The 24457-nt window shown below is 47.9% G+C and overlaps 1 protein-coding gene across 1 annotated transcript in view; it reads left to right on the forward strand.

The window, feature by feature from the left end:
• Nucleotides 1-23093: 23093 nt before the first annotated feature.
• The window catches only part of TNS3 (tensin 3), a 331575-nt gene continuing 330211 nt past the window's right edge, over nucleotides 23094-24457 (forward strand). Inside the window, exon 1 of the mRNA XM_073008864.1 lies at nucleotides 23094-23111. The gene's annotated coding sequence lies outside the window, so the exon portion shown is untranslated. The remainder of the gene's footprint in view (nucleotides 23112-24457) is intronic.

Raw genomic sequence — 24457 nt, forward strand, 5'->3', positions numbered from 1 at the left:
TCTCTTTTTAATATCCTTATTAAATAAGCTTTTTTCTATTTTTAAAATTTTATTTTTTATTTTTTACATTTTTTGTTAAAAATTAACACAGAGACACACTAGCCTAAGCATACACAAGGTGAGATTCATCAGTATCACTGTCTTCCACCTCCGCATCTCATCTTTGTCTCATCCTGTTGGGAGGTCTTCAGGGCCAATAACATGCATGGAGCTCTCACCTGTGATAACAATGCCTTCTTTTGGATGCTTCCTGAAGGGCCTGCCTGGGGCTGTTTTACAGTTAACTTCTTTTTTATAAGCAAAAGTAAACTCTAAAATAACAAAAAAAGTATAATAGGGCCAGGCCTGGTGGCTCACTCCTGTAATCCCTTCGGATCACCTGAGGTAGGGAGTTCCAGACCAGCCTGACCAACATGGATAAACCCCATCTCTACTAAAGATACAAAATTAGCCGGGCATGATGGTGCATGCCTGTAATCTCAGCTACTCGAGAAGCTGAGGCAGGAGAATCACTTGAACCCGGGATGGGGAGGTTGCAGTGAGCCGAGATCACGTCATTGCACTCCATCCTGGGCAACAAGAATAAAACTTTGTCTCAAAAAAAAAAAAAAAAAAGGTATAATGTAGGCCGGCTGCAGTGGCTCACGCCTATAATCCCAGCACTTTGGGAAGCTGAGGCAGGCGGATCACTTGAGCTCAAGAGTTCAAGACCAGCCTGTGCAACATGGCGAAACCCCATCTCTACAAAAGATACAAAAATTAGCCATGGCACGCGCCTGTAATTCCAGCTACTCAGGAGGCTGAGGTGGGAGGATGACTTGAGCCTGGGAGGAAGAGGTTGCAGTGAGCTGAGATGGCACCACTGCACTCCAGCCAGGGCGACGGAGTCAAACTTTGTCTCAAAAAAGAAAAAGAAAAAAAAAGAAAAGAAAAAGAAAAGAAACAAAAATATATAATAAATACATAAACAAGTAACAGTCATTTATTATCACTATCAAGTATTATGTGCTGTATATAAATCGTGTGTGCTGTCCTTTTATGCAACTGGCTATGCAGTAGGTTTGTTCATACCAGCATCCCCACAAACACCTGAGTAATGCAGTGTGCTACAGTGTTACAGCAACTACTCTTCACTGGGTAATAGGAATTTTTCAGCTCCATTACATTATAGATGCAGTCCAACATTGACTGAAAAGTTATTATGCAGCGCATGACTGTATTTATGGGATTTTTCATGTAGACTAGTATATCAGTTATAGATGGCCTCATGACAGTTAAATGTCTGTCACTTAGGAGCTTAAAGCAACAAAATGTATTATCTCAGTTTCAGTGGGGCAGAAACTCAGACCAGGCCTAGCTGGGTGGTTTCAGGTCAGATTCTCTCCAGGGGTTGCAGTCAAGCTGTGGGCTGGCACTGACTTCCTCTAAAGCCTCAACTGGGGCTGGAGAGAGGCTTCCAAGTTTGAAACTGACCCAGTAGTCCCATAGACAGTTTTTCTGATAAACATACAAATTGACCCTTCTGGCTTGAAATTTACATTTGTTTTACTTGAGTTCCTTCCTCAGGAAACTAACTTCAGGGTTCTCAAGAAAAGTACCAAAGAACTGAAACTCACCAGATCATCACATTCAGACAATGAGATGCTGCCCCCTCATTCATCATGATTGCTTCCGTGCCCCTCCCTAGTTCCTGTTTTCTTACACATTGTTTCAGTTCTTCCCTGCTATACAAATCCCTGGTTTTAGTAGGTCAGCAGGATGGATTTGAGACTGAGCTCCCATCTCCTCGGCTGCAGCACCTGATTAAATCCTTCCTTGGCAATACTTGTCATCTCAGTGATGAACTTTCCGTGCGGTGAGCAGTAGGACCTGGACCAAACCCCTGGTGTTTTGGTAACAAGTTCACTCAGTCACGCAGCTCCTGGCTGGAGGCCTCAGTTCCTTGCTGCATGGATCTCTCCGCAGAGCTGCTCACGGTGTGGCATCTGGCTTCCCTAAGAGTTAGCTATCCAAGAGAAAGAGCAGTCAAGATGGAAACCACAATGCCTTCTTCGGACCTAGTCCTCAAAGTCACACACCTCCACCTCAGCCAGACTCCATATTTTACAAGTGTCGCCAAACACAGTTTGGACTCAGGCAAGGGGAATCAGCTTCCAACCTTTAATGAGGGAATAACAAAGAAGTCATGGGCCTGGCCGGGCACGGTGGCTCACACCTGTAATCCCAGCACTTTGGGAGGCCGAGGCGGGAGGATCACGAGGTCAGGAGATCGAGACCATCCTGGTTAACATGGTGAAACCCCGTCTCTATTAAAAATACAAAAAAAATTAGCCAGGCGTAGTGGCGGTCACCTGTAGTTCCAGCTACTCAGGAGGCTGAGGCAGGAGAATGGCTTGAATCCAGGAGGCGGAGCTTGCTGTGAGCCGAGATCGAGTCACTGCACTCCAGCCTGGGCGACAGAGCGAGACTCCATTCTCAAAAAAAAAAAAAAAAAAAAGAAGTCACGGGCCTACATTTAAATCCACCACTTAAATCCCCCACAACTAGTTTTGTTTAGAACAAAAAGAGACTGTGTGTGGAGTGAAATAATGACCACGTACCTTAAACTTACCAAACTCTTGCTGTATTTCATGGATTTCAAAGACACACTAATTTTTCACATTTGAACACCTCTAAAATTAGGAGGCATTTTTCCAATAGCACAGCCTAGTTTCAGTGAAATGCAGTATTGTGTGTGGGCCTTGTGCCCTGCAGTATTGCATTTAATTATTATGGCACTCGTAAAATGTGGATATTAATATGGCCACATGGAATGTGGGGCCCTGGGTGTTTGCTGAAGAGAGTGAGTAACTTGCCCATGTCCCTTGCCTGGAGCACAATAGAGCAAGGATTCAAACCCATGGGGCCCTCAGTCTTAACACTGTGCTGTCATGACTCAGTGGAGTGTAAAGAGGAATTGTATTTTGAAGACTTCCTTTCAATCACTGCTTCCTATCTTGCTTTTCCACCCTCCCTTTTGCACCTCTGGCAACGTTTGGGGGTATTCTATTCGCTTTCCAGCCACTTTCAGCTATTCAAATGTTGATCTCAAACTCAGTGAAATCTTTCCTCTGTCTCCATGCAGATAACTGGTGGCTTGAAGAATGGTGAGGGGTCAGGGTGAAGGGGAAGGACTGTGGCTCCATGCTTGCCTAGCGACCTTGGACTTGGGGGCACAGGGGCAGGCTGCGCTTCTGAAACCCCTCCTCCCCACCTATGTTCTAGATCCAGCTCTTACAAGAAGGATGGAAGACGGCGAACATCACTTCTTCAAATACCTGGGTGTGTGGAAATCCTTTCTCTCTCTGCTGTCACCGCATCTCTGGGCATATACCTGGCAGTGGATTCTCTGTGTGCAGCAGGAGTCCCAGTGCTGTATGTCTCTGCATCCTCCTGGCCCGATCCTGTTGCCCAGTGCAGTGCCCTTGGTCAGCAGGGCCTCAGTGAACCGAGATGGGAGGGGGCAAGTGTCTTTCAGCCCACGCCTCGCACTCCCACCCCTGGTCCTCTCTCGAACTTCTTCCCCCAGGACCTGAAGGGGTGGCCTCCCCTCCTTCCTTTGGGTCAAATCCTTCTCTGACCAGAGCAGAAACCCTGAGAGATCTGGAAAAGGAGAAAGGACCATACCTCCAGCTGAAAGGAGTCAGGAAGCCCTCTCTCTGCACCAACCCTCTTTCTCCTGACCGGGGTCTCCCAGCTCAGCCTAGAGACAAAGGCTGCCAGGCTGCAGGGGTCATGGGAAATTAAATGCCACAATTTAGTATTTGCAATTTGTGGCCCCCTTTCAAATGTAGTCTGTGAAGATCTCTGTATAATTGTCAGTGAAACCCCTCGAGCTAGTAAGGCTTAACACAAACTTTCCTGTTTGAACTTTAAGATGATGATTGCAAATACCAGTGAAGGTGAAGAGTGAGAATTGTATCATCTTGCAGGGGTTCCTGTAAGTGCATACATAGTCAAGTGGACCTTAAAAATACATAAGGGCTAGGGGCCGGTTGCAGTGGCTCACGCCTGTCATCCCAGCACTTTGGGAGGCCAAGGCAGGCAGATCACGAGGTCAGGAGATCGAGACCATCCTGGCTAATACGGTGAAACCCCGTCTCTACTAAAAATACAAAAAATTAGCCGGGCGCGGTGGCAGGTGCCTGTAGTCCCAGCTACTCAGGAGGCTGAAGCGGGAAAATGGCGTGAACCCAGGAGGCGGAGGCTGCAGTGAGCCAAGAGAGTGCCACTGCACTCCAGCCTGGGCAACAGAGCAAGACTCTGTCCCCCAAAAAACAAAACAAAACAAAACAAAACAAAAAGCAAAAAAAATAAGGGCCAGGCGCCAGGTGCCGTGGCTCATGCCTGTAATCCCAGCACTTTGGGAAGCCAAGGTGGGCAGATCATGAGGTCAAGAGATTGAGACCATCCTGGTGAAATCCCATCTCTACTAAAACAAACAAACAAACAAATACAAAAATTAGCTGGGCATAGTGGTGCTCACCTGTAGTCCCAGTTACTCAGGAGGCTGAGGCAGGAGAATCACTTGAACCCAGGAGGTAGATGTTGCAGTGAGCCAACAGCGCACCACTGTACTCCAGACTGGGCAACATGAGCCAAACTCCATCTCAGGAAAACAAAAAAGAAAAAGTAAGCGCCATGATCTGAAACCTGAGCAAAGAAAATCTCCCCAAATCTACATACTTGTCTCTGGGTGGTGAGACAAGGGAGAAATCTTTTCTTTCTTCCTTCTCTTTGGGTATCCCAAATGGTCTATCATAAGCTTGTTTATTTTTAAATTGGGGAAAACAGCAACTTACTGAAAATGAGTGCAAGAAAAAGCCCCCTGAGGCATTTATAGGGAGTTTCATTTTATCACCACAATTTGCGTTCCAGAGAAAAGCATCACTTCCTTATTTGGGAACTCTAGCTCAGTGCCTGGAAAATGATGAGTGCTGGGAAGTGAACTGCTTTTCCTCCCCTCCAGCCCCAGCCCTACTTTCTCACTCTGCACCACCTCATGCACCTGGCTGGCTTCTGGGTGCAGCAGCTGCAAATTCAAAAGGCAGAGAGAAGTTCATTTCCAAGAGAATTTTGGACAATTGTGTTTGCATCCCTAGAAGGAACCAGCTGGGAGTGGCCAAGGGACCAAGCTATCGGGATAGTCCTAGGTTTAAGGAGGAACACTTCTGCCTGTGGGCTTCCCCGACTCCATTGCCCATTCAGCCTCACAGAGTCTCACTCTGGGATCAAACCAGCATGTCTCCAAAGTCTGGAGGAGCTCAGCGGGAGAAGCATGAGACCATCAGTCAGGGGCCAGCCCATGTCACAGACCTGACTTTGGGGTCACCCTTTTCCTCCTATGCTTCAGAGGAGCATTATATCTTCTCTAGATACCGGAGGCGGCTCCAATTAGTCTAAATGCTGAGGAACACAGACAGAAACAGTGCCAAGGCCTCCCCCTCAGAAGAGCCTCAGGGCTCAGCTTGGCTCAAAGCTGCACTATATATGTGTAATATGAATGTATATTTCTGAATGCATATCTGTATATATGGATGTACATATGTATATGCTCACATTTGCATACATGCACACACACATATTAAATATATACATCGTGTACATCATGCACACTCATTTGCATATGCTCAGACATTCTAGAATTATGCCTGGTACAATCAGAGGGTGTAACCTCAGAGAGGATGGACTGGAAATAAGAGTACGAGAGAGAGGAAGTTCTGTCCCTCACCTGATATCCATTCAGTAACATTTGAATTTTTGTGTACATGCTCTTTTCACAACAAAATAAAAACGACTTAAACTTAGTCTCAGCGCTGAATGGAAAAGTGAATGAGAGGGGTGGCCGTGGCAGTCCTATGGAGCACGCGTGCTTCACTCTCTTTCAGCGTCACTCAGGGGACAAGGCCGTGTCCACACTCACAGAGGCTTGGGCAGCAATACGTTCATAGAAAGCTCTGATTAATGACTCAGGCTTTGCCCCAAAGGACTCATGAGCATTCCAAACACAAACGTAAACACTGGCTGGTCTACTGTATGCTGGAAAACGCAGCCACTCTAAGCAGGGCCTTGCAGGCTCTAAGATACTGCAGCGAGCCTGTGGAGCTCAGCCTAATGGCTAAATGAGATGAAGCAGCTGCTTTTGATTGTGGGAAATTCCCCAAGCCCAACTGCAACCATAGTGAATGGAGTTATTTTTGAAGTTCAAGCTGCGCTGGATCTTTTCAAACAGCCAAGAGCATGTTCGTGGCAGCCCCGTTTTTTTTCCATGGCCCTTCACTCCCTGTTTCCTTCAGAAATTGAGCACTGAATGTTAATCCTCGTGGATCTCTTCTTAGCCACTTCCTGACCTCATCTGTGGAGGCGGGGGAGGGAGGGGAAAGATGTTTTTAGAAACTCAAAGTTTGAGAGAAAGATCTAAAAGGGTCTGAGTCTAATGAATTCCCAACACTGAAAAGAGTTAGCATAACATTCCTTCCATGTTAATATTTGGCAGCCTGCGCAGTGTTTGGACTGGAAGATAAAGTAGGGGATAGACAGAGAGGGAGGGAAGAAGAGAGAGAGAAAGATTGGTGGCGGAAGGGAGGGAAAGAAGGGGTGGTAGAGGAAGCGGGAGGAGGGAGAAAGAGAAAAATGGAAAGAGAGAAAGCTGTAGAGACAGAGGAAGGGAAAGAGAGAAGCCTACCCGTGATCAAATTCTTCCGGTACACCAAGGCAAGAAACCCCAGGATACAGAAAGCCTTCCGTCCTTGTGATAACGAAGGGCGTCTAATTGAGCTGACTAAGACAAGCTGCCCGTGGAGGGTTGAACTAAAAGAGCTCCCTGTAACACATGCCCATGGGGGCTTCAGGAGCTGTAAACATTCACCCCTAGAGGCTGCTGTGGGGTGGGAGCCCCACAACCTGCCCATCTGTATGCTCCCCTAGAGGTTTGAGCAGTGGGACCCTGAAGAAGCAAGCCACACCCTCATCACACGCCCTGTGAGGGGGACAGGGAACCTTTCCCTGAAAATTCTTGATTTTCCCCCAACGTGCTGAGCCAGTAGGAAATAAATCTGTCTTTCCCTGGGAGCATTTAAGAAGCTCTGGCCCCACCCTGTAGGACCCTCTTTCAAGTCCTGCTTCTTGCCAGCCCTGGGCCTTGTTTGGGTGGGCTGCACCGAGGCCTGAGACAAGCTCTCCTACCATTACTATCTGGACCCACACCCTGCCTGGCTCCACTGTCCCCAAGGCTCTGTGGAGCGGCCACCAGTGGCCTGTCCCACAGCCATCGCTTTCTTCCTTCCTAAGATAACCCGGTTTTGTTCAGGAACTTGTGGTTCTGTGGCTTGGGGTATGGGGCTCACTCAGCCTCTTGTGTGCTAGACTGAACAATACAACAGAGGTAAGTCTGCTATAGTGGCCTCTGGGGATATTTTCCTCACCTTGACTGTGTGATCAGGGACAGGATACATCTTCTATGGCCCCTGGCCATTGTTGTGAGGGTGGGAAGGCCAGAACTGCTACAGGCTTCTCCATTACCATGAGGGGCCAGCCCAAGATACTCAACCAGAACCACAGAAAGGACACCAGGCCCTGGAGCCGCTGTCCTCCTGGGCTCCTGTGTGATTCTCCCCATGCAGCAAGCAAGGCGCCTGATGTCCTCCTGCATGCAGGCGAGTCTGTAAACCACTGTGCAGGTGAATCTGCGGGTCAATGCAAGTCAGTGGGAACCCAGGAGGTGGACATGGACATCAGCCTCGGGAAAGAGAAGGGAAGCCGCAGTCAAATGTCAACAGGAGGGGCCAGGCGCGGTGGCTCGCACTTGTAATCACAGCACTTTGGGCTCACACCTGTAATCACAAGGTGGGTGGATCACTTGAGGTCAGGAGTTCCAGACCAGCCTGGTCAACACGGTGAAACCCTGTCTATACTAAAAATTCAAAAACTGACTGGGTGTGGTGGTACGTGCCTGTAGTCCCAGCTACTCGTGAGGCTGAGGCAGGAGAATTGCTTGAACCCGGGAGGTAGAGGTTGCAGTGAGCAGGAGATCATGCCATTGCACTCCAGCCTGGGTGGCAACAGAGCGTGACTATGTCTCAAAAAAAAAAAAAAAAAAAAAAAAGAAGTCAGTGGGAGACCAGAAGTTAGCTCAACACAGTGGAGTGGGAGAAAGCACATCCCAAGCTGGGAAAGGATGTGCCAGCAGGTAAGGACATGGGGGAGAGACGGGACTGTGCAGTGTTGTCGGGGCTGAAGCCAAGAGTGGGAGCATGGAGAGAGGAGGGCCTGGAAGTAGATGGGGTCCATGAGGAGGGTTCTTAGCATCCTTATCCCCCAACTTGGCCATGGGAGACCAGAAAAGTTGGTGAATGATCCAAAAGCAGGCATAGTTAAGTCTTTAAAAGATGTTTACTTTAGGTTTTATTATTTGCTTTTGTGTATAAAGACAGACACGTGCTCAGGAAAAGCATTATCCACCTGCCGATCTGGCTGAGACGATGCCTTCACACAGATGGAATACCCACAAAATAATCCTGGAGACATCTGCAGCTGGAAGTATTGTAGCTTGGTGTGCCCCAATATCTCCAGCTTTGTAAACAACCGGAGATCTTTGTCAGCTGCTTCAGATGAACTTTGAGAGGTACAGAAAATTTCTCATTCAACAGAAATTTATTGTACATAGCTTGTATGCTAGGCTTTGGGGATACAAATGAATAAGACTCAGACTTTTTCTTCCAGTGGTTTACTGTCTTTGTCCCTTCAGGTTGTTGTAACAAAATACCATAGCACGGGTGGCTTATAGACAACAGAAATGTATTGCTCACGGTCCTGGAGGCTGGAAGTCCAAGATCAAGGTACCAGCAGATTTGGTAACTGGTGAGGGCGTGCTTTCTGGTTCATAGATGGTACTTTCTTGCTCCATCCTCAGTGGTGGAAGGGTCAAGGGAGCTCTTTGGGGTCTCTTTTCTAAGGGCACTAATCCCATTCATGAGGCTCCATCCTCAAGACCTAATCACCTCCCAGAAGCCCCACCTCTTAATATCACTACTTAAGAGTTAGGGTTTCAACATGAATTTGGGAGCTGGGAAGGCACAAACATTCAGATGATTGTGAAACGGGAACAGTTCCCTTTTCCCCCTCGCAGGGCATGTGATGGAGGAGTGGCTTGCTTCTTCAGTGTCCCGCTGCTCAAACCTCTAGGGGAGCATACGGATGGGCAGACCGTGGGGCTGCAGTGCTTAGGGGTGAATGTTTACAGCTGAAGCCCCAGTGGGCGTATGCCACAGAGTGCTCTTGTAGTTTAGCCATCCATAGGTGACTTGTGTTAGCTCAATTAGACCCTTGCCTTATTGCAAGGACAGAGAGCTTTCTGTATCCTGGGTTCTTGCCTTGGTGTACTGGAAGATTCGGGTCACACGTGGGCTTGGAGAATGAATGCAAGGTTTTCTTGAGTGAAAGTAGCTTTCAACGGATGGGGGAGCCAGAAGGTGGATTGGTTTTCCTCTGGAGTGCCTGGGCTCTCCACTGACCGCCTCAGCCAAACTCCACGTGGTTCTGCCGGTCGGTGGCCTGCCAGTATGGCAGTGCCTGTCAGTGAGTTCCTCTGGACGTCCAGCCGCCTGTGTTTTCCTCTGCAGACGTGTTTCTCTTGACGTCCAGCTGCTGGTGTGTCTGCCTACGAGGGTCTCTGGAGTTTTGCAGGCACAGGATGGGGGCATGGCAGGCCAGGGTGGTCTTGGGAAATGCAACATTTGGGCAGGAAAACAAAAAATGCCTGTCCTCACCTAGGTCCACGGGCACAGGCCTGAGAATAGAGCCCTGGCCAGGGACCATGCCCTCTTCTACCCAGCATTTCATTTCCGTATTATTTAAAGGGACCATGCCCATGCCCTTCCCTTCCCAGCACTTCTCTTCCCCACTTCCATATCAATAGCAAGTACCATTTTGTGGTGCCAATAGGCACATGGAACCCCCCCTTCCAGAGTTTTCTTGCCACACTGAGGAAAGATACATAGGCATTTTTCAGTTTGTTCAGGCTGCCGTAACAAAATACCTTAGACTGGGTAATTTATGAACAATAGAAATGTTATTTCTTAAAATTCGGGAGGCTGGAAACTCCAAGATCAAGACACCAGCAGATTCGGCATCTGATGAGGGCCCATTCTTTGCTTCAAAGGTGGAGCCTTCTTGTTGTAACCTTGCATGGCAGAACGGGCAGGCGGCTCTCCGGAGCCTCTTTTTTAAGGGCACTAATCCCACTCATGAGGGCACAGGAACAGAGCCCTCCCAACCTTACTACCTTCCAAAGGCCCCACTTCCTTTTACTAGGACTTTGCAATTAGGTGTCAGCATATGAACTGGAGAGGGGACAAATATTAGGCCCAGCAGGTATGTAATAATACTAGCTGCCATTTATTGAAGAATTCATATCCTCTGTACTAGGTGAAACACTCTCCGTAAATTACATCTAATCTTCACTATAATCCTTCCACTATCCCTGTGGCAGGCTGTGTCTCCCAAAGAGGGCTGCCATGATGTATGTATTCCATTTACGTGCTCTCACACAGCGCTGTCCTCCCACAGAGGACCTCCCTTGCATCTAGAAAGCAGTCATGACCACTCTGACCAGTAGGAAATGGCCAACAGGCACCAATAGATACTGTTCAATCAAGTTTAGCATAAAGCTGCTACTTACATATTTTAAGTTTGGCCTGAAAGTTTCTCTGTACATTATGTGAACTAGAGCCTAAATGGAGTTATACACAGACTGTAGCCTACTCTTGTGCCGGTCACTGAGTTTTGGCCAATCGAAGGTTGCCAATGGGCCAGGTGCAGTGGCTCACACCTATAATCCCAGCACTTTGGGAGACCGAGGCAGGTACATAACTTGAGGTCAGGAGTTCGAGACCAGCCTGACCAACATGGCAAAACCCTGTCTCTACTAAAAATACAAAAAATTAGCTGGGTGGGTGGCAGGCGCCTGTAATCATAGCTACTAGGGAGGCCGAGGCAGAAGAATTGCTTGAACCTGAGAGGCAGAGGTTGCAGTGAGCCGAGATTGCTCCATTGCACTCCAGCCTGGGTGACATAGTGAGACTCCATTTCTAAAAAAAGATTGCCAACTATACAAACCGTGTTCAAATAAAGCAAACGCCAAGCTGTCACCAATCCAGCTGTTTCTGTACCTCACTTCTGTTTTCTGTACATCACTTTCCTTTATCTGTTCATAAATCTTCTACCATGTAGCTGCACTGGACTCTCTGAGTCTATTCTGACTCTGGAGGTTGCCTGATTTGTGAATCATTCTTTGTTCAATTAAATTCTTTTAAAGTTAATTTGGCTAAATATTATTATTATTATTATTATTATTATTATTATTATTATTTGAGATGGAGTCTCGTTCTGCCATCCAGGCTGGAATGCAGTGAGTGGCATGATCTCAGCTCACTGCAACCTCTGCTTCCAGGGTTCAAGTGATTCTCCTGCCTCAGCCTCCCGAGTAGCTGGGACTACAGGTGCGTGCCACCATGCCCAGCTAATTTTCAGTATTTTTAGTAGAGATGGGGCTTCACCATGTTAGCCAGGATGGTCTTGATCCCCTGACCTCGTGATCCGCCCTCCTCGGCCTCCCAAGGTGCTGGGATTCCAGGTGTGAGCCACTGTGCCTGGCCAAGATTTTTTTAAACAATGTTTTACAACTGGAAAAAAAATTAAGACTTTGATTTGTACACCTGCCACTTGCTGGGGTGTAAATATGCCCATGGTGGGTTTCAAGCTACTAGGATGACGTCACTGAACATGAAGTTGGAAAGACATGTGCATTAACACACCATTAATAGTATTTCCACCCTACAGATATGATCGATGTAAATAACTCCAAAAGCATAAATAATAGTAATATATAGTAAAAAAATCATTTGGAAGTGACAAAGAATGTATTGCCTTTGATTTTTTATTTTTTTTTTCTTTTCTGAGGCAGAGTCTCGCCTTGTCCCCCAGGCTGGAGTGCAGTGGCTTGATCTCAGCTCACTGCAAGCTCTGCCTCCCGGGTTCATGCCATTCTCCTGCCTCAGCCTCCCGAGTGGCTGGGACTACAGGTGCCCACCACCATCCCTGGCTAAGTTTTTATATATTTAGTAGAGACGGGGTTTCACCGTGTTAGGCAGGATGGTCTCAATCTCCTGACCTTGTGATCCGCCCACCTCTGCCTCCCAAAGTGCTGGGATTACAGGCATGAGCCACTGTGTCTGGTCTATTGAAGCTGTTTTAAACATTAAATTGATTTCAGTCACCTATAAGTCATTTAAGGTAAGCGGGTGAATTCATGAGTTCCCGAATGGGAAGTGGGGAGACTTGACTTCTCTCTGGCCAGGCTGGTGCTATCACAAAGTGTGCCTTTCTACTGCGCGGGCGCTGCACTGCTCAGCCGAAGTGGCCTTTCTCCTGTGTTCCCTCGTTTGCTAATCAGACCAGCGTTGGCAAGATGGGGATAGAGATAATGGACCAGCCTGCCTTCTGGTTATCCATGGCCTAGGGGTGCGTTTGGGCTGGTGGGGTCAGCGTGGACGTCTAAGGTCCTTGAATGCAATCATGGAGCCACAGGCCAAGTCTGGGGCAGCACAGATAAGAGGGCCCAGAGCTTCTCAAAGGCAGAGATCTGGACCAGAGGAGGACTGGCAGGGGTTTGGCAGCAGAGGAGAAAGCTGGTTTTATGCTGAGCGGTAGCACCCAGCATGGAATTGTGGAAGGAGAGGTGCTCCACCTGCCTGTGCCAGGAGCGACAGGCATGCTGCTGCACGAGCCGTCCAGGTTTGAGGGCTCTGTCCTGCCCACAACGGCCAGTCCATCTGGCTGGAAAGCACTGCTGCTGCTTGGGGCCAACCATTCGACTACTCAGCGTATTCTCTGTCCTCTGCTTTGTCTGCTGAAAAGGCCGGGGCTCTTTCCTGGGCCCTTCAGTTCTGCAAGCTCGGGGCCCAGCTCTTTGGTGCAACTGCGTGTACTCCTGAAGATGGACGTTTTACACATGGCTCCAAATTGCTCTGTTTTCCCACTGTCTCAAGCATCTGCAACAGTTGGCACCAGGCTTGGGTCCATTTTTGTTGTAGGGGTTGCACACAAGCAGAGAGCCATCAAGATTTTCCCCAACTAGTCACTACTAGTAGCAGTTACTCCTATTAGTCTTTACTGAGCCAGAGCTTCAGAAAAGCTACCAGTTAAAATTCTGTTCTGGCCTGGGGTGGTGGCTCAAGCCTGTAAACCCAGCACTTTGGGAGGCCGAGGCAGGTGGATCACGAGGTCAAGAGATCAAGACTATCCTGCCAACATGGTAAAACCCCATCTCTACTAAAAATATAAAAATTATCTGGGAGTGGTGGCGGGCACCTGTCATCCCAGCTACTCGGGAGGCTGAGGCAGGAGAATAGCTTTAACCCAGTAGGCAGAGGTTGCAGTGAGCTGAGATTTTGCCACTACACCGCAGCCTGGCAACAAACAGAGCGAGACTCCATCTCAAAAAAAAAATTCTGTCCTTCTGTGGAAGGTGCAAGTGCCAGCACTCACTCCGTCTGCTGCCTCTATCTCATTGTCCAGCACTGCCGGGGACTGAGTGGGGCATGTATCCTTGTGTCGCTGCAGAACCAGCTCAACCTGGTTCCATTTTGTCAGTAACAAAATGAAACAAAAAGATGAGCTGTTTTTCATTTGCAAAGGACCCCGGGGTTGCAAGTCACATAACTTGAGAATGCCCAGATAAACCAAGCATGCCTGATTGGTGATGCCAGAGCCAGCCAGAATGAAAAAGACAATCACGTGCAGAACCCCATGCAGTCCATTGAGGAACGGGGTCCAATTAAGAAGCGAGGATGCCCTGTTTTGTTGCAGTATAAACTGAAAAGCCAAGAACCTAGCACCACCTCTGTGCATGACCCAGTCCAGTCACACCTATTGCAGTTTCCTATCTCCCTCATAGTTGCTCTGTGCCTATAAAACCTGCCCCCAGACCCCAGCTTGGGGAGATGAATTTCAGTGCTGCCTCCTGTCTCCTTGCCAGTCAACCTTGCAATAAAGCTTTTCCTTTTCACAAAAGCTGGTGCTATAGTATTGGCTTCTATGTGTAACTAGGTGTGAGCCCATTGCTCAGTGACACTGGCTTTCTAGAAAACCCAGAGAGAATCCTAACCTTTGCAAACAAGAAAGAAAGAGGGAGGGAGGGAGAAAGGGAGGGAGGAGGAGGGAAGGAAGGAAGGAAAGAAGGAAGGAAGGAAGGAAGGAAGGAAGGAAGGAAGGAAGGAAAGAAAGAAGGAAGGAAGAAAGGTCTAATCTTCACAATTTCTATTTTCTTCCATTTTATACAACAAGATGTCCACCTTTGCAAGTGGGCGAAGCTGTAGAAGAATGCTGGGGAGAGGAAGGGAGGACACAGGGTTGTTAAAACCCAACAATAGGCCTGGCGAGGTGGCTCACACCTGTAATCCCAGCACTTTGGGAGGCCAAGGTGGGCGGATCACAAGGTCAGGAAATCGAGACCATCCTGGCTAACCTGTCTCTACTAAAAATACAAAAAATTAGCTGGGCGTGGTGGCAAGTGCCTGTAGTCCCAGCTACTCGGGAGGCTGAGGCAGGAGAATGGTGTGAACCCGGGAGGCAGGGCTTGCAGTGAGCTGAGATCCTGCCACTGCACTCCAGCCTGGGTGACAGAGAAAGACTCCGTCTCAAAAAAAAAAAAAAAAACACCAAAAAACCCAACAATAAATGCACAAGGAGCTGGTGTCAGGAAGAGGAAAGGTCTGATCTGCTGTCTTCAGGAAAAAACACAAAACAAAACAAAACAAAACAAAAACCTCCACCTCTTTAAAGTGTTTTTCCAGATTTTTCATGTTTGTCCTAGTACTCTTCCATGTGAGAAAAAAAAAATTAAAACATAATCTGAAAAATGAGAGCATGTGAGAAATGCATTTGATAGCAAGATATTTGCCACAGTATTATGCACAATAATTAGAAATAAGAAATCAGCAATGCCCACCAAGAGACAAACGTGCTTACAGCTCCCATGGAGGAGGGTCCTGGCTCCTTTAAGGAGGAGCAAGATTCAAACGTCAAGTTTACATTAAACCCAACTATGTTGCAGGAATTAAAACTAGACATTCCTTGCTCTTTAATCTCCATGTGCTAGGAATATGAGTAGTTGCTGTAATTTCTGCATTTGCCCCATTTCCCATTATCAGTATTATTTTTTGAGACCGAATCTTGCTCTGTCACCAGGGTGGAGTGCAGTGGCGCGATCTCGGCTCACTGCAACCTCTGCCTCCCGGGTTCAAGTGATTCTCCTGCCTTAGCCTCCCAGGTAGCTGGGACTACAGGTGTGCACCACCACACTCAGCTAATTTTTGTATTTTTAGTAGAGACGGGGTTTCGCCATGTTGGCCAGGAAGGTCTTGATCTCCTGACCTTGTGATCCACCTGCCTTGGCCTCCCAAAGTGCTGGGGTTACAGGTGTGAGCCACAGCGCCCAGCCTCCATTTTTATTAAAAACAATCTCTACCAGGCAAGGTGGCTCACACCTGTAATCCCAGCACTTTGGGAGGCCAAGGCGGGCGGATCACTTCAGGTCAGGAGTTTGAGACCAGCCTGGCCGACATGGCAAAATCCCGTCTCTATTAAAAATACAAAAATTAGCTGGCTGTGGTGGCGCACACCTGTAATCCCGGCTACTTGGGAGACTGAGGCAGGAGAATCACTTGAACCCGGGAAGTGGAGGTTACAGTGAGCCGAGATCATGTCACTGCATTCTAGCCTGGGCAACAGAGCAAGACTCCATCTCAAAAAAAGTAAAAAAAATAAACAAACAAAAAATCTCTGAGACCCGGTGACCGAGAGGCTTCCATGGAGCCCTGAGGACGGGCTAAGGAGCAGACCGTGCTGTCGGCTGACTTGCTGTTTTGGGATCCCCCGGTCCAGTGCTCTGGCTCACAGGAGTGGTCCCCCTCCCCAGGCCCCAAATCTGTGTCTTTCATGGGCTCACCATTCCAATCTCTCCCTTGCTCTTTCCATCTAACTGCTTAGGCCATTTTCGTCTCAAGGAAAAGCAATTGCCCTTTAACTACGAGCTTGTAATTCTTCAGCACACCCACCAGACGCTAACCTGGTATCTAGACAATCTGCCTTTTCAAGGACGAACCTTCAGGCCTCCGTATAAATGCTCAGCCTCCTCTGCAGACTGACCCTGCCACCTGGGCTCGGCTGTGTGCCTGTGTTGATTTGGCTTGTCCTTTTGGCCTATTACCCTCCGCCAGGAATTGTTCCTGACGGTGACATTGTAAACCACCAGTATATTATAGAAGTGGAGAAACACAGCGCCTAGTGCAGGACTGGCAACCTTCCTCCTGCCGAGCAATCACTTTGAATGTTTTGAAACTGGAAGAGGGCTGGTGTGAGGCAGGCGGCAATAGCTGTGTGTCCCCGGGGCAGAGGGGAGCGGTAGTGCGGGCACCCATACAGACGATGGGCTGTGAATGCTTCCAGATTCCTCCTTAGAACTGCAGAATGGAAAGTGGTACATGCCACTCACTAGAAACGGCTTATGTCCAGGACAGCCAAGACTCCAGAAGATGGTGCAGGCTGTGACCAGGGGAGGAACTGACCTGGCAGGGAGAGGAGCTGCTTAAGGAAATTGAGCCTGCCATGAGATTCACCTCCATAAACAATCCCCAGCTAGGAGATCATAACCCTGCTTTCCAAACAGAGCTGCTGTTTTCTACTGTTGCATAATTACACAGATCGTCCAACTGTTTGGGAGAGACCACACATTACTTTTTCAGTTGTGTAAATAGAAACGAGCCAGCAGCAACTAACAGAGCTCCTGGGGGTAGAAATGAGAAGAGGAGGGATGGTGAGGGATGAGCCCGCTCCCAGCAGGGCAGTGGGGAGCCCACTGCCGCTGCCTTTGCCTGGAGAGCCCCTGGCAGCCTGCTCTGCACTCTGAAATCTGATGGGGCTGAAGATTTTCTCCCTCTCCTCCCCTTCCAAGCTCCAGGCTTTGTAAGAACTGTATCAGTTTTGGAAATGGTAACACTTTTTCTCTGTCCCCAAAACTTGCAGATGAACAAGGGAGGCAGAGCCCTCAGCCTTCTTGAAGGTTCAGACAGGGCAACTGATGCCTGGCTCCCTCCGCCCCAGCCCCGTGGGCCTTCACATATTCCAAGCCATTCTGTAAAACCCTTCTGCTGAATGAGCGCCTCACTCATAGGCTTTCCTGGAATGTATTCAAGCTCTCTCTGCACAGACGGGCTGTGGAAGCTCTGCTCATACACAGAAGCTGATGAAGCCAGCTTTTGGCCTCCACCACATCCACATCAGGGCTGAGACACCAAGAAGGGATTTATTCCCATTCTCGCTCTTTGCAATCATCAAAACAACTGTGGTGTAGTTACTGATAACTCTTTTACGTGGGACAAGTTAGGAAATGTGTGGAAGGAAGATAACTGGGGATGCGGTGGCTTGTCCTTCAGGGTCAGTCTCCACCATCATACCCCAGTTCTGCCACTGTCCACTCCAGGGCCTTTTTTTTTTTGAGACGGAGCCTTGCTCTGTTGTCAGGCTGGAGTGCAGTGGCGCAATCTCAGCTTGCTGCAACCTCCGCCTCCTGGGTTCAAGCGATTCACCTGCCTCAGCCTCCTGAGTAGCTGAGACTACAAGCGCCTGCCACCACGCCCAGTGAGGTTCTTGGTCTCGGTGCTTCTGTTTCTCCATTGACAATGTGGGGTCACGGTGAGAGGCCCTTCCTTCTCCACGGGGTGGTTATGTAGACTGGAGCAGCTGATACACATAAGCAGTTGCCATGCTATAGTTGTTCCATGTGGCTCAGCACCATGGCTCACACCTGTAATCCTAACACTTCGGGAGGCTGAGGTTGGTGGATCATTTGAGGCCAGGAGTTCGAGACCAGCCTGGCCAACATGGCGAGATCCCATCTCTACTAAAAATACAAAAATTAGCCAGGCAAGGTGGTGCATGCCTATAATCTCGGCTACTCAGGAGGCTGAGGCAGGAGAATCACTTGAACCCGGGAGACGGAGGTTGCAGTGAGCCAAGATCACACCACTGCATTCCAGCCTAGGTAACAGAGCAAGACTGTGTTCAAAATAATAATAACTATTATAATTGTTCCATGTGTTAATAATAATTAGCAATCACTTCTCTGGGAACCATGTAGGGGTAGGGTCAGATTTTGGTGAGATAAATCCTACATTGAGTCTCGTAGATAATGGGCACATGAGGGGGTCCTGGCGTGGTGGCTCACGCCTGGAATCCCAGCACTTTGGGAGGCTGAGGTGGGTGGATCATTTGGGAGGCAGAGGTGGGTCATTTGAGGTCAGGAGTTCGAGACCAGCCTGGCCAACACAGTGAAACCCCATCTCTATTGGAAAAAAACTCACAAAAGTTAACCAGGCATGGTGGTGGCTGCCTGTAATCCCAGCCACTCAGGAGGCTGAAGCAGGAGAATCGCTTGAACCAGTGGACTGTCAAGAGACGTAGGCTGCAGTGAGCCAAGATCGCGCCACTGCACTCCAGCCTGGGCGACAGAGTGAGACTCTGTATAAAAAAAAAAAAAAAAAAAATAGATAATGGGCACATAACAATTATTTGTCACTACAGAGTGCTTTGTCCCTATGAAAACAAGGGTTGTGAAGTGCCCTGTATGGAGTCTGGATGTGAAAAGTGACTTATAAATATTCATTTACTCTGCCTTCAAGAGAAGGGAGCTGAGGAACCTATTTTACTTCATAGATAAAATTTGTTGGAAAAAAATCTAAAAACATTTTCAATTTCTGAATGGTACAAATTTCAGTAACATTATAAATGGACCTTTTTACTTTCACCTATCGATTTTCTGACTATAATTAAGTTATTTACCATTTGCATATATAGGGGGCCTGCAAAACTCTTATGATTATATGATTGTTTAATGTCTAGATGTTAACATTCTACAGATGAAAAATGTCTGGAGCAAAAACCCTTACCTGAACTCTAGTAGAAGTTGCTCTTCGGCTTAATGACATTCCTGTCTCAGTACAGCACCCACACTTCCAGATCTGCAGTGGAGGGAGTCAGCGAGAAGCTGACCAGCCCAGGGCTGACCTGCTCACACCAGGCAATTGCACACACCTCTGCATTTAGACTGCTCACCATCACAGGGCCGCTTCTGACCACTCAGGGAGAGCGAGGCGCGGACAAACCTTCTCCCTGCCTGAGACCAGATTCAGTCTTTGCTCCCTGGATGCAATTGTTCTGAGGGCCACATTCCTCTGCTCACTCGTTTGATTGAGCAAGGAAAGACACACTCAGAACAGATCATCTGAGGATGCTGGAAAGGTTAAGGACCTTCCTAGAGGGCACTCGCTGTGTGTGTCTGGTTAGGTTGGCGGTGACATCCACTCTGAGATGGCATGATCAGTAAACACACCACTTGGGGTGGGTGTGTTTGAGAACGTGTGTACAGTAGATTCAAATGACTGTCCTAGGCTCTGGGACCCCAAAAGCAAGTGTCCTTGAAAATGACTTAGGTGCTTAGATCTACATACGTGACACTGTGCTGAGTGTCCCTGTACAGGCCTGTACATGGCTTTGAAGTAGTACATGGCCGGTGTGGCATAAAGCATACAGAGATAATTAAAGCAAATGCGTACTTCATGCTTCATGTCTATATTTTTGCTTCATATTTGTAGCTTGCTAAGTTGCAATAAGAAAATACTACAGGCAAAATGTAACAGCTCAGGCCTGTAATCCCAGCACTTTGAGAGGCAAGGTGGGTGGATCACCTGAGGTCAGGAGTTTGAGACCAGCCTGACCAATATGGTGAAACTCCATCTCTACTAAAAATACAAAAATTAGCCAGGTGTGGTGGTGGGCTCCTATAGTCTCAGCCACTCGGGAGGTTGAGACAGGAGAATTGCTTGAACCTGGGAGGTGGAGGTTGCAGTGAGCTGAGACTACGCCACTGCACTCTAGCCTCAGTGACACAGTGAGACTCTGCCTTAAAAAAAGAAAAAAAGAAAAAAAGAAAAGAAAATACTGCAGACCGGGAAGCTTGAACAGTAGAAGTTTATTCTCAGTTTTGGAGGTTGAAAATGTGAGATCCAGGTATGGGCCAAGTTGGTTTCTTCTGGGGCCTGTTTCCTGGGCTTATAGATGCCACCTTCCCCAGGTGTTGTCCCTCTGTGTGTATCTGTGTCCTAATGTCCTCTTGTTTTAAAGACACCAATCAGATTAGATTAGGGCCCAAGCTAATGACCTCATTCAACTTTAATTACCTCCTTATTTTTATTTATTTATTTATTTAGTTAGTTAGTTAGTTAGTTAGTTAGTTAGTTAGTTAGTTTTGAGACAGAGTCTCACTCTGTCACCAGGCCGGAGTGCAGTGGCACAATCTTGGCTCACTGCAACCTTCGCCTCCTGGGTTCAAGCAATTCTCCTGCCTCAGCCTCCCTAGTAACTGAGACTACAGGTGTGCCCCACCACGCCTGGCTAATTTTTTGTGTTTTAGTAGAGACAGAGTTTCACCGTGTTGGTCAGCCTGATCTCTATCTCCAGACCTCATGATCTGCTGCCTCAGCCTCCCAAAATGCTGGGATTACAGGTGTGAGCCACCACGCCTGGCCTTAATTATCTCTTCAAAGATCCTATCTCACATTCAGTCACATACGAAGGCACTGTGGTTGGGACTTCAACCTCAGGATTTGAGGAGTTGCATCTCAGCCCATAGCAATCTTCCAGGTTTCTTTTTCTTTATAAAACACCGTTTATAAATTTAGAAAATTTTTTGGTTTGTTTGTTTGTTTGTTTTTGAGATGGGGTTTGGTCTGTCACCAAGGCTGGAGTGCAGTGGCACAATCTCGGCTCTCTGCAACCTCCACTTCCCAGGCTCAAGCAATTCTCCTGTCTTAGCCACTAGAGTAACCAGGATTATGGGCGCGTGCCACCACTGCTGGCTAATTTTTGTACTTTTAGTAGAGACAAGGTTTCACCATGCTGGCCAGGTTGGTCTTGAACTCCTGACTTCATGATCCACCCACATTGGCCTCCCAAAGTGCTAGGATTACAGGCATGAGCCACCATGCCCAGCCAAATTTACAAAGTTGATAAGAACGTGACAGACAAGAGGAGCCTGGGGAGAAATCCGAGGCTAGCAGTCTCCATCTTAATCAGAGATAGGCTTTACCTGCAGGTGTTGACTGTCTGACCACCGCAACTATGACCAGTCAGCGCCAGTGGCCCAGGCTTGTCCAAATTCAGCCAGAAGACCAACAGCCAGCAGAGAATGAAGCTGACTCGCCTGGTCACGGCGCTGCTGCCAGTGCTTCTGCTCCAGCCTTCAGGGTCTTCCCTCACCCTACTCCTGCCACAGAGCCCTCTTAATTTTTGTACTTTGACAAACCCTGTCCTACTGCCCCCAGACCCCAGATTGCACTGGCTCCTCAGTGCCTTCCTGGTGTACCCTGAACTCACTGCACCAGCCTGTCCACCCAGGCAAAGATGCCATACCAGGCCCTCAGCCCTAATGCCATTTGACTTTACACCCAATATTGGAGAAAGCAGGCTCTTTGCTCAACGTTTAATTTCTTAGTTGAAATTCCCAAACGTTCACTCCACTGCAGCACACAGGATGAAGGCCCCGGGGTTGTCAGTGCGTTTACCCTTTAACTTTTACCAGAGTACAGGCATCAACAGGAAAGGCAGTAAGAACCCCATCACTGGAGACATCGCTTTGCCTCTGCTGTTTCCTTCTTTCTCCTTCCCTCCCTCCCTCCCTCCCTCCCTCCCTCTCTCCCTTCCTTCCTTTCTACTTCTTTCTTTCTCTTTTTTTGGCCAGGATGCTCTCAATCTCCTGACCTCGTGATCCACCTGCCTCAGCCTCCCAAAGTACTGGGATTACAGGTGTGTGCCACCATGCCCATCCTGTTTCGTTACTTTCTAAGTAAATCACCATCAGCTTCAGCAGTCTATTACAGGTAACAAATGGCTCTTCCTGAACGCATATGGAGGACACTTTGAAGAGATCTGGATTCCAGCTCCTTAATCACGTATATGGAGTGGAGGTGTGCTGTTTACTATAGGGCCTCACCAGGCTGACTTTCTGCAGAGTTTACAGACTGACTTGCATGAAAAAGTTGGAAGGCTCACCCCAGAAAGGAATGTTGGCAAGAGAAGTTATTTACTTAGAGGTTGAACTCTAGTTTGGTCTTTGGGACTTTCCATGCTATTTGAAAGAATTCTGGCATCCCAACTATGTGGCAAGGGCTGACCAGGGTGAAAAACCTGCTTTATGTCACTTTAATTTGGAGAAATGAAATTACTTTCCTTGGAAACAGTATCCACAATTAAGTCAAGGAGGGAGGGCGGGGGTTGGAGAAGGTTTCACAGGGATAGCAACATCCTGAACATCACTTCTGTAATCTTCGAGACGAGGTATTTAGATGCCAACAGGTCCAATACTGCAAGAACATATCATTCACTCATTTATTTGAGACAAGTCTTGCTCTGTCACTCAAGCTGGAGAGCAGTGGTGCGATCTTGGCTCACAGTAACCTCTGCCTCACAGTCTCAAGTGATCTTCCTGTCTCAGCTTCCTGAGTAGCTTGGGCTAGTGGCACGAGGATGTCTCTGCATATTTTGTGGAGGATGTTTCTACATTTTCTGTAGAGACGGAGGTCTCACTATGTTGCCCAGGCTGGTCTTGAGCTCCTGGGCTCAACCTATCTGCCCACCGCAGTCTCCCAAAGTGTTGGGATTAGAGGTGTGAGCCACTGTGCCCAGTCGAATATATAATTTAAGTAATTGGCAAGCAGTATGGGTTTTTCACATCATGAAAGTAATATAACCGTATGGTGGGAAACTAGAAAATGAAAGAAAAGTCTAAGGTGCGTTAACAATTGCCAGTAATTCTACCCCCAAGAGACAATCCTGATTGTAACCATTAACATATCTCCAGGCTGGAGTGCAATGGTGTGATCCCGGTGTGTCTGGAATTTATTCCTTCTGGTGGGTTCTTGGTCTTCCTGACTTCAAGAATGAAGCCGCAGAACCTCGTGGTGAGTGTTACAACTCTTAAAGATGGTGTGTCCGGAGTTTGTTCCTTCAGATGTTCAGATGTGTCCGGAGTTTCTTCCTTCGTGAGTTTGTGGTCTTGCTGACTTCAGGAGTAAAACCCCAGACCTTTGCAGCGAGTGTTACAGCTCTTAAAGGTGGCGCATACGGAGTTGTTTGTTCCTCCTGGTGGGTTTGTGGTCTCACTGAATCCAGGAATGAAGCCACAGACCCTTGTGGTGAGTGTTACAGCTCATAAAGATAGTGTGGACCCAAAGAGTGAGCAGCAACAAGATTTATTGTAAAGAGCAAAAGAACAAAGCTTCCACAGCATAGAAGGGGACCTGAGCAGGTTGCTGCTGCTGGCATGGCCAACTTTTAATCCCTTATTTGGCCCCGCCCACATCCTGCTGATTGGTCCATTTTACAGAGCACCGACTGGTCCATTTGACAGAGCTCTGGTTGGTCCATTTTACAATCTGCTGATTGGTGTGTTTACAATCCTTTAGCTAGACATAGCGCTGATTGGTGTGTTTTTACAGAGTGCTGATTGGTGCATTTACAATCCTTTAGCTAGACACAGAGTGCTGACTGGTGCATTTTTACAGAGTGCCAATTGGTGCATTTACAATCCTTTTGCTAGACACAGAGTGCTGATTGGTGCATTTACAATCCTTTAGCTTGGAGAAAAGTTCTCCAAGTCCCCACTTGACCCAGGAAGTCCAACTGGCTTCACCTCTCACAGGCTCACTGCAACCTCTGCCTCCTGGGTTCAAGTGATTCTCCTGCCTCAGTCTTCTGAGTAGCTGGGACCACAGGCGTGCATCACCACGCCTGGCTAATTTTTGTATTTTTAGTAGAAATGGGGTTTCACCATGTTGGCCAGGATGATCTTGATCTCCTGACCTTGTGATCTGCCCACCTCGGCCTCCCAAAGTGCTGGGATTACAGGCATGAACCACCACATCCAGCCCCCAAGTTTCCTTCTAAGCATGTTTTTATGTATGTAAGCATGTCTTTTCTGCATAACTTTAGATTATTTGAGCAAAATCTTCTGCTAAGGAAAATTTTTGAAGCCATCATTTTATTTTATTTTTCCTGAGACAGAGTATTGCTCTGTCTCCCAAGCTGGAGTGTAGTGGAACAATCTCTGCTCACTGCAACCTCCCCCTCCAGGATTCAAGTGATTCTCCCGCCTCAGCCTCCTGAGTAGCTGGGACTACAGGCATGTGCCACCATGCCCGGCTAATCTTTGTATTTTTTTTTTTTTTTTAAGTAGAGATGGGGTTTCACCATGTTAGCCAAGCAAGCTGATCTCGAACTCCTAACCTCAGGTGATCTGCCCACCTCG

Source organism: Chlorocebus sabaeus, chromosome 21 (genome assembly GCF_047675955.1).
Source record: "Chlorocebus sabaeus isolate Y175 chromosome 21, mChlSab1.0.hap1, whole genome shotgun sequence".
Taxonomy (NCBI): Eukaryota; Metazoa; Chordata; class Mammalia; order Primates; family Cercopithecidae; genus Chlorocebus; species Chlorocebus sabaeus.